Here is a 13,864-nt window from a genome sequence, read left to right on the forward strand (position 1 = left end):
CACCTAATAGGTGCACTAGTTCGGCGAAGAGATAGTGAAATACGGGTGGTATGAATAAGCAGTAGCAACGGCACCGTAAAAGTGCTTTGCCCGTGACAAGGAAACAAACAAGTAGTAATGCAGCAAGTAGTAACGCAAGAAAACAAGTAAACAAGCAGCGATAGCAAGTATTTAGGAACAAGGCCTAGGGATTACACTTTCACTAGTGGACACTCTCAACATTGATCACATAACGTAATAGATAAATGCATACTCTACACTTTTGTTGGATGATGAACACATTGCGTAGGATTACACGAACCCTCAATGCCGGAGTTAACAAGCTCCACAATAATGCTCATATTTTAGTAACCTTTAGTGTAAGATAGATCAAAAGACTAAACCAAGTACTAGCATAGCATGCACACTCGTCACCTTCATGCATATGTAGGAGGAATAGATCACATCAATATTATCATAGCAATAGTTAACTTCGCAATCTACAAGAGATCATGATCATAGCATAAACCAAGTACTAACACGGTGCACACACTGTCACCTTTGCACACGTGCAGGAGGAATAAAACTACTTTAATAACATTGCTAGAGTAGCCCATAGATAAATTGTGATACAAACACATTGCAATCATAAAGAGATATATATAAGCACCTCACTATGCCATTCAACAGTGAATAAGTATTATGTGAAATATAGCCTAAGAGACCCACACGGTGCACACACTGTCACCTTTACACACGTGGGACAAGGAGTCTCCGGGAGATCACATAAGTAAAACTCACTTGACTAGCATAATGACATCTAGATTACAAGCATCATCATATGAATCTCAATCATGTAAGGCAGCTCATGAGATTATTGTATTGAAGCACATAGGAGAGAGATTAACCACATAGCTACGGTATGGCCCCGAGCCTCGATGGAGAACTACTCCCTCCTCATGGGAGCAGCAGCGGTGATGAAGATGGCGGTGGAGATGGCAGCGGTGTCGATGGAGAAGCCTTCCGGGGCACTTCCCCGCTCCGGCAGGGTGCCGGAACAGAGACTCTCGTCCCCCGGATCTTGGCTTCGCGATGGCGGCGGCTCGCGGAAGGTTTTCCGTATCGTGGTTCTTCCGCCTCGTGGGTTTCGCGACGGAGGCTTTATATAGGCGAAGAGGCGGCGCAGAGGGTCGAAGGGGTGGCCACACCATAGGCCGGCGCGGCCGGGGCCCGTGCCGCGCCACCCTATCATCCGGGGCCCACAGGGCCCCCTCCGGCGGCTCTCGGGTGTTCCGGATGCTTCCGGTGAAAATAGGAACTCGGGTCTTGATTTCGTCCGATTCCGAGAATATTTCGTTACTAGGATTTCGAAACCAAAAGCAATGAGAACAAAGCAACTTGCACTTCGGCATCTTGTTAATAGGTTAGTTCCGGAAAATGCACGAATATGACATAAAGTGTGCATAAAACATGTAGGTATCATCAATAATATGGCATAGAACATAAGAAATTATCGATACGTCTGAGACGTATCAAGCATCCCCAAGCTTAGTTCACGCTTCGTCCCGGCGAGTAAAACGATAACAAAGATAATTTCTGAAGTGATATGCCATCAACCTTGATCATACTATTTGTAAACATATGTAGTGGATGCAGCGATCAAAACAATGGTAATGACATGAGTAAACAAGTGAATCATAAAGCAAAGACTTTTCATGAATAGTACTTCAAGACAAGCATCAATAAGTCTTGCATAAGAGTTAACTCATAAAGCAATAAATCAAAGTAAAGGTATTGAAGCAACACAAAGGAAGATTAAGTTTCAGTGGTTGCTTTCAACTTGTAACATGTATATCTCATGGATAATAGTCAACATAGAGTAATATAACAAGTACAATATGCAAGTATGTAGGAATCAATGCACAGTTCACACAAGTGTTTGCTTCTTGAGGTGGAGAGAAATAGGTGAACTGACTCAACATAAAAGTAAAGAGAATGGTCCTTCAAAGAGGAAAGCATTGATTGCTATATTTGTGCTAGAGCTTTTATTTTGAAAACATGAAACAATTTTGTCAACGGTAGTAATAAAGCATATGAGTTATGAAAATTATATCTTACAAGTTGCAAGCCTCATGCATAGTATACTAATAGTGCCCGCACCTTGTCCTAATTAGCTTGGACTACCGGATCTTTGCAATGCACATGTTTTAACCAAGTGTCACAATGGGGTACCTCCATGCCGCCTCGTACAAAGGTCTAAGGAGAAAGCTCGCATTTTGGATTTCTCTCTTTTGATTATTCTCAACTTAGACATCCATACCGGGACAACATGGACAACGAGATAATGGACTCCTCTTTAATGCATAAGCATGTGGCAACAATTATTATTCTCATATGAGATTGAGGATATATGTCCAAGACTCGAAACTTCCACCATGAATCATGGCTTTAGTTAGCGGCCCAAAGTTCTTCTCTAACAATATGCATGCTCCAACCATGAAGGTGGTAGATCTCTCTTACTTCGGACAAGACGGACATGCATAGCAACTCACATGATATTCAACAAAGAATAGTTGATGGCGTCCCCGGAAGCATGGTTATCGCACAACAAGCAACTTAATAAGAGATAAAGTGCATAAGTACATATTCAATACCACAATAGTTTTTAAGCTATTTGTCCCATGAGCTATATATTGCAAAGGTGAATGATGGAATTTTAAAGGTAGCACTCAAGAAATTTACTTTGGAATGGCGGATAAATACCATGTAGTAGGTAGGTATGGTGGACACAAATGGCATAGTGGTTGGCTCAAGGATTTTGGATGCATGAGAAGTATTCCCTCTCGATACAAGGTTTAGGCTAGCAAGGTTATTTGAAACAAACACAAGGATGAACGGTACAACAAAACTCACATAAAAGACATATTGTAAACATTATAGGACTCCATACCGTATTCCTTGTTGTTCAAAACTCAATACTAGATGTTATCTAGACTCTAGAGAAAAAATATGCAAACCAAATTAGCAAGCTCTAAGTATTTCTTCATTAATGGGTGCAAAGTATATGATGCAAGAGCTTAAACATGAGCACAACAATTGCCAAGTATCAAATTATCCAAGACATTATAGCAATTTACTACATGTATCATTTTCCAATTCCAACCATATAACAATTTAACGAAGAAGAAACTTCGCCATGAATACTATGAGTAGAGCCTAAGGACATATTTGTCCATATGCTACAGCGGAGCGTGTCTCTCTCCCATAAAGTGAATGCTAGGATCCATTTTATTCAAACAAAACAAAAACAAAAACAGACCGACGCTCCAAGTAAAGTACATAAGATGTGACGGAATAAAAATATAGTTTCAGGGGAGGAACCTCGATAATGTTGTCGATGAAGAAGGGATGCCTTGGGCATCCCCAAGCTTAGACGCTTGAGTCTTCTTAGAATATGCAGGGGTGAACCACCGGGCATCCCCAAGCTTAGAGCTTTCACTCTCCTTGATCATATTGCATCATACTCCTCTCTTGATCCTTGAAAACTTCCTCCACACCAAACTCGAAACAACTCATTAGAGGGTTAGTGCATAATAAAAATTCACATGTTCAGAGGTGACACAATCATTCTTAACACTTCTGGACATTGCATAAAGCTACTGGACATTAATGGATCAAAGAAATTCATCCAACATAGCAAAAGAGGCAATGCGAAATAAAAGGCAGAATCTGTCAAAACAGAACAGTCCGTAAAGATGGATTTTATTAGGCCACCAGACTTGCTCAAATGAAAATACTCAAATTGAATGAAAGTTGCGTACATATCTGAGGATCACTCACGTAAATTGGCTTAATTTTCTGAGTTACCTACAGAGAGGTAGACCCAGATTCGTGACAGCAAAGAAATCTGTAACTGCGCAGTAATCCAAATCTAGTACTTACTTTACTATCAAAGACTTTACTTGGCACAACAAAACATAAAACTAAGATAAGGAGAGGTTGCTACAGTAGTAAACAACTTCCAAGACTCAAATATAAAACAAAGTACTGTAGCAAAATAACACATGGGTTATCTCCCAAGAAGTTCTTTCTTTATAGCCATTAAGATGGGCTCAGCAGGTTTAATGATGCACTCGCAAGAGATAGTATGTGAAGCAAAAGAGAGCATCCAGAGGCAAATTCAAAACACATTTAAGTCTAACATGCTTCCTATGCATAGGAATCTTGTAAATAAACAAGTTCATGAAGAGCAAAGTAACAAGCATAGGAAGATAAAACAAGTGTAGCTTCAAAAATTTCAGCACATAGAGAGGTGTTTTAGTAACATGAAAATTTCTACAACCATATTTTCCTCTCTCATAATAACTTTCAAGTAGCATCATGAGCAAACTCAACAATATAACTATCACATAAAGCATTCTTATCATGAGTCTCATGCATAAAATTATTACTCTCCACATAAGCATAGTCAATTTTATTAGTTGTAGTGGGAGCAAATTCAACAAAGTAGCTATCATTATTATTCTCATAAAGTGTAGGAGGCATAGTATAATCAAAGAAAATTTTCTCCTCAATGCTTGGGGGACTAAAAAGATCATGAAAACCAGCTTCCCCAAGCTTAGAACTTTCTATATTATTATCAACAATGGTGTTCAAAGCGTTCATACTAATATTACTACCAAGCATGCAAATAAGATTTCATAGGTTTTTTAATTTTCGCATCAAACAATCCATGTTTTAAATCAGGAAATAGAATAAGAAGCTCATTGTTGTCCATTATGCCAAACTAGTGTAAACAAGAAACAAAAAGATGCAATTGCAGGATCTAAAGGAAATAGCTTCGAGCACAAACACAATGGCGCCTGAAAAGTCACTGTTACTCGGAACCGGAGTATGAGTGCCTTTTTACCTTTCCTCCACGGCAACGGCGCCAGAAAAGTGCTTGATGTCTACGGGAGCTTCTATTCTTGTAGACAGTGTTGGGCCTCCAAGAGCGGAGGTTTGTAGAACAGCAGCAAGTTTCCCTTAAGTGGATCACCCAAGGTTTATCGAACTCAGGGAGGAAGAGGTCAAAGATATCCCTCTCATGCAACCTTGCAACCACAAAGCAAGAAGTCTCTTGTGTCCCCAACACACCTAATAGGTGCACTAGTTCGGCGAAGAGATAGTGAAATACGGGTGGTATGAATAAGCAGTAGCAACGGCACCGGAAAAGTGCTTTGCCCAGGACGAGTAAACAAACGAGTAGTAATGCGAGCAGTAGTAACGCAGATAAAACAGTAAACAAGCAGCGATAGCGATATTTAGGAACAAGGCCTAGGGATTACACTTTCACTAGTGGACACTCTCAACATTGATCACATAACAGAATAGATAAATGCATACTCTACACTTTTGTTGGATGATGAACACATTGCGTAGGATTACACGAACCCTCAATGCCGGAGTTAACAAGCTCCACAATAATGCTCATATTTTAGTAACCTTTAGTGTAAGATAGATCAAAAGACTAAACCAAGTACTAGCATAGCATGCACACTTGTCACCTTCATGCATATGTAGGAGGAATAGATCACATCAATATTATCATAGCAATAGTTAACTTCGCAATCTACAAGAGATCATGATCATAGCATAAACCAAGTACTAACACGGTGCACACATCTGTCACCTTTGCACACGTGCGGGAGGAATAAAACTACTTTAATAACATTGCTAGAGTAGCACATAGATAAATTGTGATACAAACACATTGCAATCATAAAGAGATATAAATAAGCACCTCACTATGCCATTCAACAGTGAATAAGTATTCCGTGAAATATAGCCTAAGAGACCCACACGGTGCACACACTCGTCACCTTTACACACGTGGGACAAGGAGTCTCCGGAGATCACATAAGTAAAACTCACTTGACTAGCATAATGACATCTAGATTACAAGCATCATCATATGAATCTCAATCATGTAAGGCAGCTCATGAGATTATTGTATTGAAGCACATAGGAGAGAGATTAACCACATAGCTACCGGCACAGCCCCGAGCCTCGATGGAGAACTACTCCCTCCTCATGGGAGCAGCAGCGGTGATGAAGATGGCGGTGGAGATGGCAGCGGTGTCGATGGAGAAGCCTTCCGGGGCACTTCCCCGCTCCGGCAGGGTGCCGGAACGGAGACTCCTGTCCCCGGATCTTGGCTTCGCGATGGCGGCGGCTCCGGAAGGTTTTCCGTATCGTGGTTCTTCCGCCTCGGGGGTTTCGCGACGGAGGCTTTATATAGGCGAAGAGGCGGCGCGGAGAGGGTCGAAGGGGTGGCCACACCATAGGCCGGCGCGGCCAGGGCCCGAGCCGTGCCACCCTATCATCCAGGGCCCACAGGGCCCCTCTCGGCGGCTCTCGGGTGTTCCGGATGCTTCCGGTGAAAATAGGAACCCGGGTCTTGATTTCGTCCGATTCCGAGAATATTTCGTTACTAGGATTTCTCGAAACCAAAAACAGCGAGAAAACAAAGAATCGGCACTTCGGCATCTTGTTAATAGGTTAGTTCCAGAAAATGCACGAATATGACATAAAGTGTGCATAAAACATGTAGGTATCATCAATAATATGGCATAGAACATAAGAAATTATCGATACGTCGGAGACGTATCACACGTGTGCAAAGGTGACAGTGTGTGCACCGTGTTAGTACTTGGTTTATGCTATGATCATGATCTCTTGTAGATTGCGAAGTTAACTATTGCTATGATAATATTGATGTGATCTATTCCTCCTACATATGCATGAAGGTGACGAGTGTGCATGCTATGCTAGTACTTGGTTTAGTCTTTTGATCTATCTTACACTAAAGGTTACTAAAATATGAGCATTATTGTGGAGCTTGTTAACTTCGGCATTGAGGGTTCGTGTAATCCTACGCAATGTGTTCATCATCCAAAAAAAGTGTAGAGTATGCATTTATCTATTCTGTTATGTGATCAATGTTGAGAGTGTCCACTAGTGAAAGTGTAATCCCTAGGCCTTGTTCCTAAATATCGCTATCGCAGCTTGTTTACTTGTTTCTATCGCGTTACTACTGTCGCGTTACTACTCATCGCGTTACTATCGCTTGTTTACTCGTCCCGGGCAAAGCACTTTTCTGGTGCCGTTGCTACTACTTATTCATACCACTTGTATTTCACTATCTCTTCGCCGAACTAGTGCACCTATTAGGTGTGTTGGGGACACAAGAGACTTCTTGCTTTGTGGTTGCCCGGTTGCATGAGAGGGATATCTTTGACCTCTTCCTCCCTGAGATCGATAAACCTTGGGTAATCCACTTAAGGGAAACTTGCTGCTGTTCTACAAACCTCTGCTCTTGGAGGCCCAACACTGTCTACAAGAATAGAAGCTCCCGTAGACATCAAATAGCAGCAACTCCCTTGACTGTCCGCACCCTCTTCCAAATCTGAAGCCCTTATCTAGCAATATGACAAAGGAATGCAAGTTCAGAGGTTGCTTGGAGGTAGTGAGAAGGCGAATGAGCAGGAAAAATATCCCGGCGTCGTGAATCAGATAGAATAACCTCACCTACCCGACTGAGGAAAAAGATGCGCCGGCGTCCGGCGGAGTGAAGGATGAAACAGACCTATTCTTCTTGGAGAGGAGCTTGTTCTCATTGACCTTGCGGCTGCCGCCCTCGAGGGTAGTAGTTAAAGTACCTCTAATCCTTTCTTTAGTTTGGGATGACCATCAATCATAAGAACAGTAAACCTGTCGGTACTACATTACTTATGGAAGTTGTATTAATATCTGCTGCTTGCTTAGATTTGCATAAATCTTTTGCTTATATCCCCCAATATTCAGATTTTATACCCCACTTGGAAGATTACACATAATTTAGCATGAGATGGTACTGTTTTTATTTGCGGTAGTTCAGTTCATATGTTGGAGAGACGCGACACATGCAAACGGCTTGCAACTGGAAAAGACATAATACCAAGAAAATCAAAAGAAGCTAGCAAGCTATACAGTAAAATATATGTAATATATAAAATAAATCTTGGTGGCAATAAGATGAATATTGCAAGAGATCGAAGGTCAAACATGGTAGCTCATAAGAGGTGAAAATGTTTGACAGTGGTGCAAGTGAAATAGACACTACCAAACATTTGAACACTAGGATATTAACTAACATATAACAAATCTCCAAGTTAAAGAAAAAATATATAAGAATTCATATTGAAAATGGCCAGAACTCAGCAGTCAATTATATATGAAAAAAATAACAATATCACCTTGAAAAATATCCTCTCGCAGCAATAGCACCCATCTATTTTTAATGCTTTAACTCTACAGAGATTTCAAAAATCAAGCCTAATCGTCACAAGGAAAGCTGGAGAAATAAAAGCTGATTGTCAGAGATATATTTGATCATGTAGGCATCTTATATTCAAGCAATATTGTGGAAATGAGACTAAACTGTATGGTTCAGTGCTTACGCCAGACCAAAAAACACGGCTGAAAATTTCACACATAGAAACAATGCAATTCATACACGAAATCACCTCTGATGCAGCAACTTGGCACGGCATTGGGCTTCGTTGGGGCAATCCCTCACACGGTGGCCCTCCTCTTGACAGCGGAAGTAGAGGCCGTTGTTCACAGGGAGCGTGTGACGCCCTAGGGGAGCGGCCGCGTGTAGGATGCGAGGCATGGGAGCGACGTCAGTGGGCCGAGCCGAGAGGGAGCATCCACGAGAGGCGAGACGGGCTTTGGCGAGGGGAGCGGTGGGGACAGGCCGCCGCGCCGCGGACAACATCCCGGTAGGAGCGGTTGGAGCTGGACTCAGAGTTGGAGCTCCTCCAGCGCAGATCGCGGCCCGAGCGACGGCCGTCCGGGGAGCCGCACGAGGACATGGCCGGAAGGAGTGGCGAGCAGGGAGGGCGAGGAGGCTGGGAATGGGGTGGCCCGGCGGCTGGGAATCGCCGGCGAGGAGGCTGCGGTGGCAGGGGAACGGCAGCTAGAGGAGCCTAGGGAGAGAGAGAGCGTCGGGAGAGCCCCTGTGTATCGTTTATTGATGGCATCCGGCTGCCCTGCCTTCATGCCGACGACGGCGCCACCACCCAACTCTCTCCCGATACTGTGCGGTGGCTAGATCGGCGACAGCTTCCCCGATGACTAAGCCGGACGGCGGCGGCTCCGGATGTGGCCGGCGTGGGGAGCAGATCGGGACAGAAAGAAGAGATGAGAGAGGTAGGGAATGAAGAACCGATGCAATTAAGCTGCTGGGCACCGCTTTACCCATGTGTAAAAGTGCTACAGCCACACACGCATAAGAAAGGGAAAAGAACTGCATAGATGTTTCTAGCCTCTCTAAAAGTTCTTAGAGAGCACAATAAGTGCACACAGAAAAAGTACTGCAGAAATAAAACTATCTAAGTGCATACGTGTCCACACCATAGTAATTTCCACCAGACCTCAAAATTCTGAGAAAAATGATGTTTGTTCATCTTTAATACAGTATAGTTATACACACATATAACAACACATGCAAAAATTTATTTGTCATGCACACCCCGCACCCCTCTCATCTACCTACACTTAGCATGGTCAAAAACCTCGTGACGTTGGCAAGCAATACATTAATATTTGCAAATATCTTTTATAGTAATCATGATAGGCATCTCATACGGATCACTATAATGTCAATACATAGAGAGATTGAATCAAGCTACTACTGAAACCCCAAGTACATGGGTTTGACTACTCCCCTCTCATGATGGAGAGCGACGTGGAGGCGTTGGTGAAGGAGAGACCAATGGAGGCAATTCCGGAAGCGTCCCCCACCTCCAATCTTCCACCAATCGTGGACACAACTATCTCTATTTTGATGTTTTTATCTCCACCTCTATTCCTCGCGAGGGAAAATACCATGGGGTATATATAGATGGTTTTAGGTCAAAACACGCCGCCACGCAAAAGATTGAGACAAAACGGAGGTCAGAGGGCCAAAAGAATGACACGACACGACTAGGTGATGATGCTCGCGTATATCGTAAAATCGTTGGGAACGAAAGCGCGGAGTGTCATAGCAAGAGAAGATTTCCCCACAAGGGTAACTCGAGGGTTTATAACGAAAACATGCAGGATGTGTTCAAGCGATGATTCTTGGACACGACATCCAACCTGCTGTATGGCGGCGATGTAGGCTGCCTGGCCATGGGCCTCCCCGAGATGAGAGGGCGTGCAGGATTTGGAGAGAGCGCCGATCGAGCTGCGATTATTCGGAAGAGAAGATTGTAGTATAAACTGATCGAGAAGAACGAGGAAAGAAAACAAATCAAATAACTATTTGGCAAGTATGATTTGATTTGGTGTGGTTGGTCCTTAATTAGCGCAAATGAGGAAACAAGGAGTGAGAAAGATTATAAATCAGGTAGTATTTGCCAAGTGCTATTTGATTTGATACAATCCTTAATTAACGCTAATGAGAGAAGAGATGGGGCCTACCTAAAGTGAAAAGCTATTAAATGGTGAGAGGAGATGTTGGTGCATTCCTGACGATGATTGTGCGGTAATAGGGAAGGTATATCTTCTCATAGCATAGTGCATATTAGAGTGATTGGTGATACCATGTTTACCGTGAATGCAGACTTGCTGTAAAATGAATCGAACGAAGTAGAGATAGGGAGAATAGATTAGAGGGTCCGGATGCTTCCAATTACGACCATCAAACGCGTTGAGTGTCAAACGACCAACTCAAATTTAATAGTAAAGATGTGAGAATATGTATCAAAAGTTCAGATATGCATTTTACATGCATCATCGGCCCCTGGTCCGTTCCCTGGCTCATTTATCCCAGCGGTGTGGCCCCCTTATGCTCTTATTTGGCCCGCTGGATGCTCCTCGAAAATTCTGAAGCATCCTCTTTGACCTTGCCCTTTTACGAGTCACGTAGCTCCGTAGAGTAAAAAACACTAAAAACAATATTTTTTCTGCCTCCTAGAATGAAATTCCAAATAAATGGGAATTTTATGGAAAATCCCCAGAATCAATGGAAGACATGTTCGTAAGATCATATCAACTATATCATATAATATAATATAATATCAACTGTACTAAAGTTCATGGATACATTTTACATTTTACATTTATCATTAGTTCGTCCATGCATCGATGGTAGGCATCATTGATCCAATGATGGGACAAGATGAGTTGTTGCTTCGAAGCGCATATTTTTGTGGGTGGGCAATAACATGAATATATGCATCATAGGTGAAATTTGCGTAAGCAAAGATGTAAGTATGGAAAAAGTGAACTCTTGGTTATAGATTTATTTAGTTATGTTTGACATGGTCGTTGTTATCGTGGATGAATCAACAACACTATAGGAATAGAGTCTTTCGGTTACATTGATCCTAATTCCAAGCCTAGGTCTAAAAAAGGTGTTTTAGAAATAATTGCTCTCCTAGTACATGGTTTATATGATAGAAAAACACAAACATAAGTAAGTATTTCTTTAAAAAAAATATTAATCATGTTGCATTAATTAATGTCACGTCACATAAAAACACATAATGGTAAAAAGGTTAATCTTCTATTTGTTTATTAGAAATACAATGACATGAAGTTTATGTAACATAAATAATCAAACTAAAATTATCAAGATACACCTGATAAATCATATTTCGGCCTCTTGGGTTGAGATGATAATTCATCCTCTCATAGAATTCAAAGCGAGAGGATATCCGGTGCTTCCTTCTCTTGCAAAGTTTTTTCATGCTCCTTATAAATCTACAACAAGAAAGTTACATCAATGAAGTTAAATTTTGCACATCAATGATAAAATATTTCTTTACCATTCCTTCAAAACTCAAAATAAACTCGATCAATGAATCATGAAACAAAAAAAATCAAAAAAAGTATAGTACAAAGATAGTATTGTTCACACCAGAATCAAATTGAGACACTATATGTAGACTGTAGTGCGATTATCTTTATCATTTCTTGATATGTGAGTTGATTTGGTGTTATGGTTTTGCTTGTCGTAGATGCATCTTATATCAAGGTTGTTGATTCTTGACTCTGGTTTGACTTTTAGATGGTGATAATGACATTGATTAGCGCAAAAGTACCACAAGAGCAGGAAGCAATATATATTATAAATTCAAAATGATTATTACCTCAAAAAAAGTGATCCTATTTAAATTATGTTAGTGGTCCAATGAAAATAGCTATGTTGCCTTTTTATGCTCCTACGAGAGTTTAGTTATTAGGTTTCACATAACTTCTTTAATGTATTTATAATTGAGCTACATGTATGTGCAATAGTGTCATATATGCTCGTTTCTTAATCAAATCATCTGATTTCCTTGGTTATAAATACAACCCACACACACTAGATCAAAATAAACATGAATAAAAAACTATTGATAAATAGACTGTTGGGTTGAAGTCTTCAAAGTAGATCCATTGTTCCACCATTTGAGTATTGCCATTTATCTTCGTATGCTGAAGCATAAACCATAAAAGTTTTGAATAACCACAGGAGACCCACTCCTGAAAAAAACAGGGCTAGCGATACCCCCTTAAAGGCCAGCTAACAGATTGATGTATGTCACTAGAATGATATTTTGTCATTCTACTGTTGGAGAAGAAGATATGCTCACAGTTTTTCAGATACTACTTACCAAAATCAACTTACGACACTACAACACGTGGCATGCAAAAGTGCCAAAAATGTAAATCGTGTGTCCCGAGAGACCAAACCACCACATGTTTCACTTGTCAGTAGCGTCGCCCATAACAACCAAAAATAGGAACTATATTAGAAACTGCCACAAAAAATGCACAAAAACAAAACACAGGAAAAACTTAAGCTAGACTTTAAGTGTCACTAGTGGTCCACATCCCACCTTCGCTAGGCCAAGAGAACCGAGATAGTTGTTCCCAACTTACCGACAGGGGCAACTTAATTTTCTTCCCAATGTCTATGTCTTTGTTCTCATTTTACAAGTCTGGTGTGTGCGAGTAATTTGTTTCCTAGTTTGGAATGATCATCACCCATCCACATGTTAATTTTCATAACGAGGTTGAGATTTGCATTTTTATTAGTTAAGCCAAATAGACCATCCACTTAATTAGAGAAAAGTCAGATAGGAATCAAGATTTAAGAATTGGCACTAGCTCATTTGGTTAGGGAAGTAGATGTACAACCAACCACCTAGGTTTAATTCCTCACATATGTAGATTTAGGTTATTATTTTTTTTTAAAAAAAAATGTAGGGGTTTTCCCTACCGCATTCCTTTCAAATAAAAAAAGAGATCACAACATGTCTACATATCTGTTATGAAACATGACCGATTACCGGAGGGAACCCTCGGCCGAGACACAAACAACTACACTCCCGGATCACCGACATAGACCAATCTTGCCATTGACTTCACCACCACTCCCAATATGATGACTTCAACCTCGCCCCGGGAGGTCAAGATAATCACCAACTAACCAACCATAATAGAGGTTGCACCGGAACAGACAAAGCCTCATCCAATAGATGACCGAGCATCGAGGACAAGGAAAATTAGATTTTGTGAATGGGCCAATTAAAAGATACTTGGAAGCCTTTATCGATACCAACTTATCAGCCAGAAAGGATTGCCCGCTAAAAGCAGCCTTTGCGGGTCATAAGCTTCATAGTGATGACAAAGAAGAGGCACGTCCAGTCAGCGCACCGGACAATCCATATCAAGAAAGGATAAGCCGCAACCATTTTCCTTGCCATGTGTGACGCTTCTTTTTCACAAACCCTTATCACGCGCTGCATTTTAGGGCACGGACTAATGGAGACTTGCCACGTGGAAGGCAACGAAAAAAAGGAAAATAGAGTTGCAATCTGACCAT

This window comes from Lolium rigidum, chromosome 7 (genome assembly GCF_022539505.1).
Source record: "Lolium rigidum isolate FL_2022 chromosome 7, APGP_CSIRO_Lrig_0.1, whole genome shotgun sequence".
In the NCBI taxonomy this organism is placed as follows: domain Eukaryota; kingdom Viridiplantae; phylum Streptophyta; class Magnoliopsida; order Poales; family Poaceae; genus Lolium; species Lolium rigidum.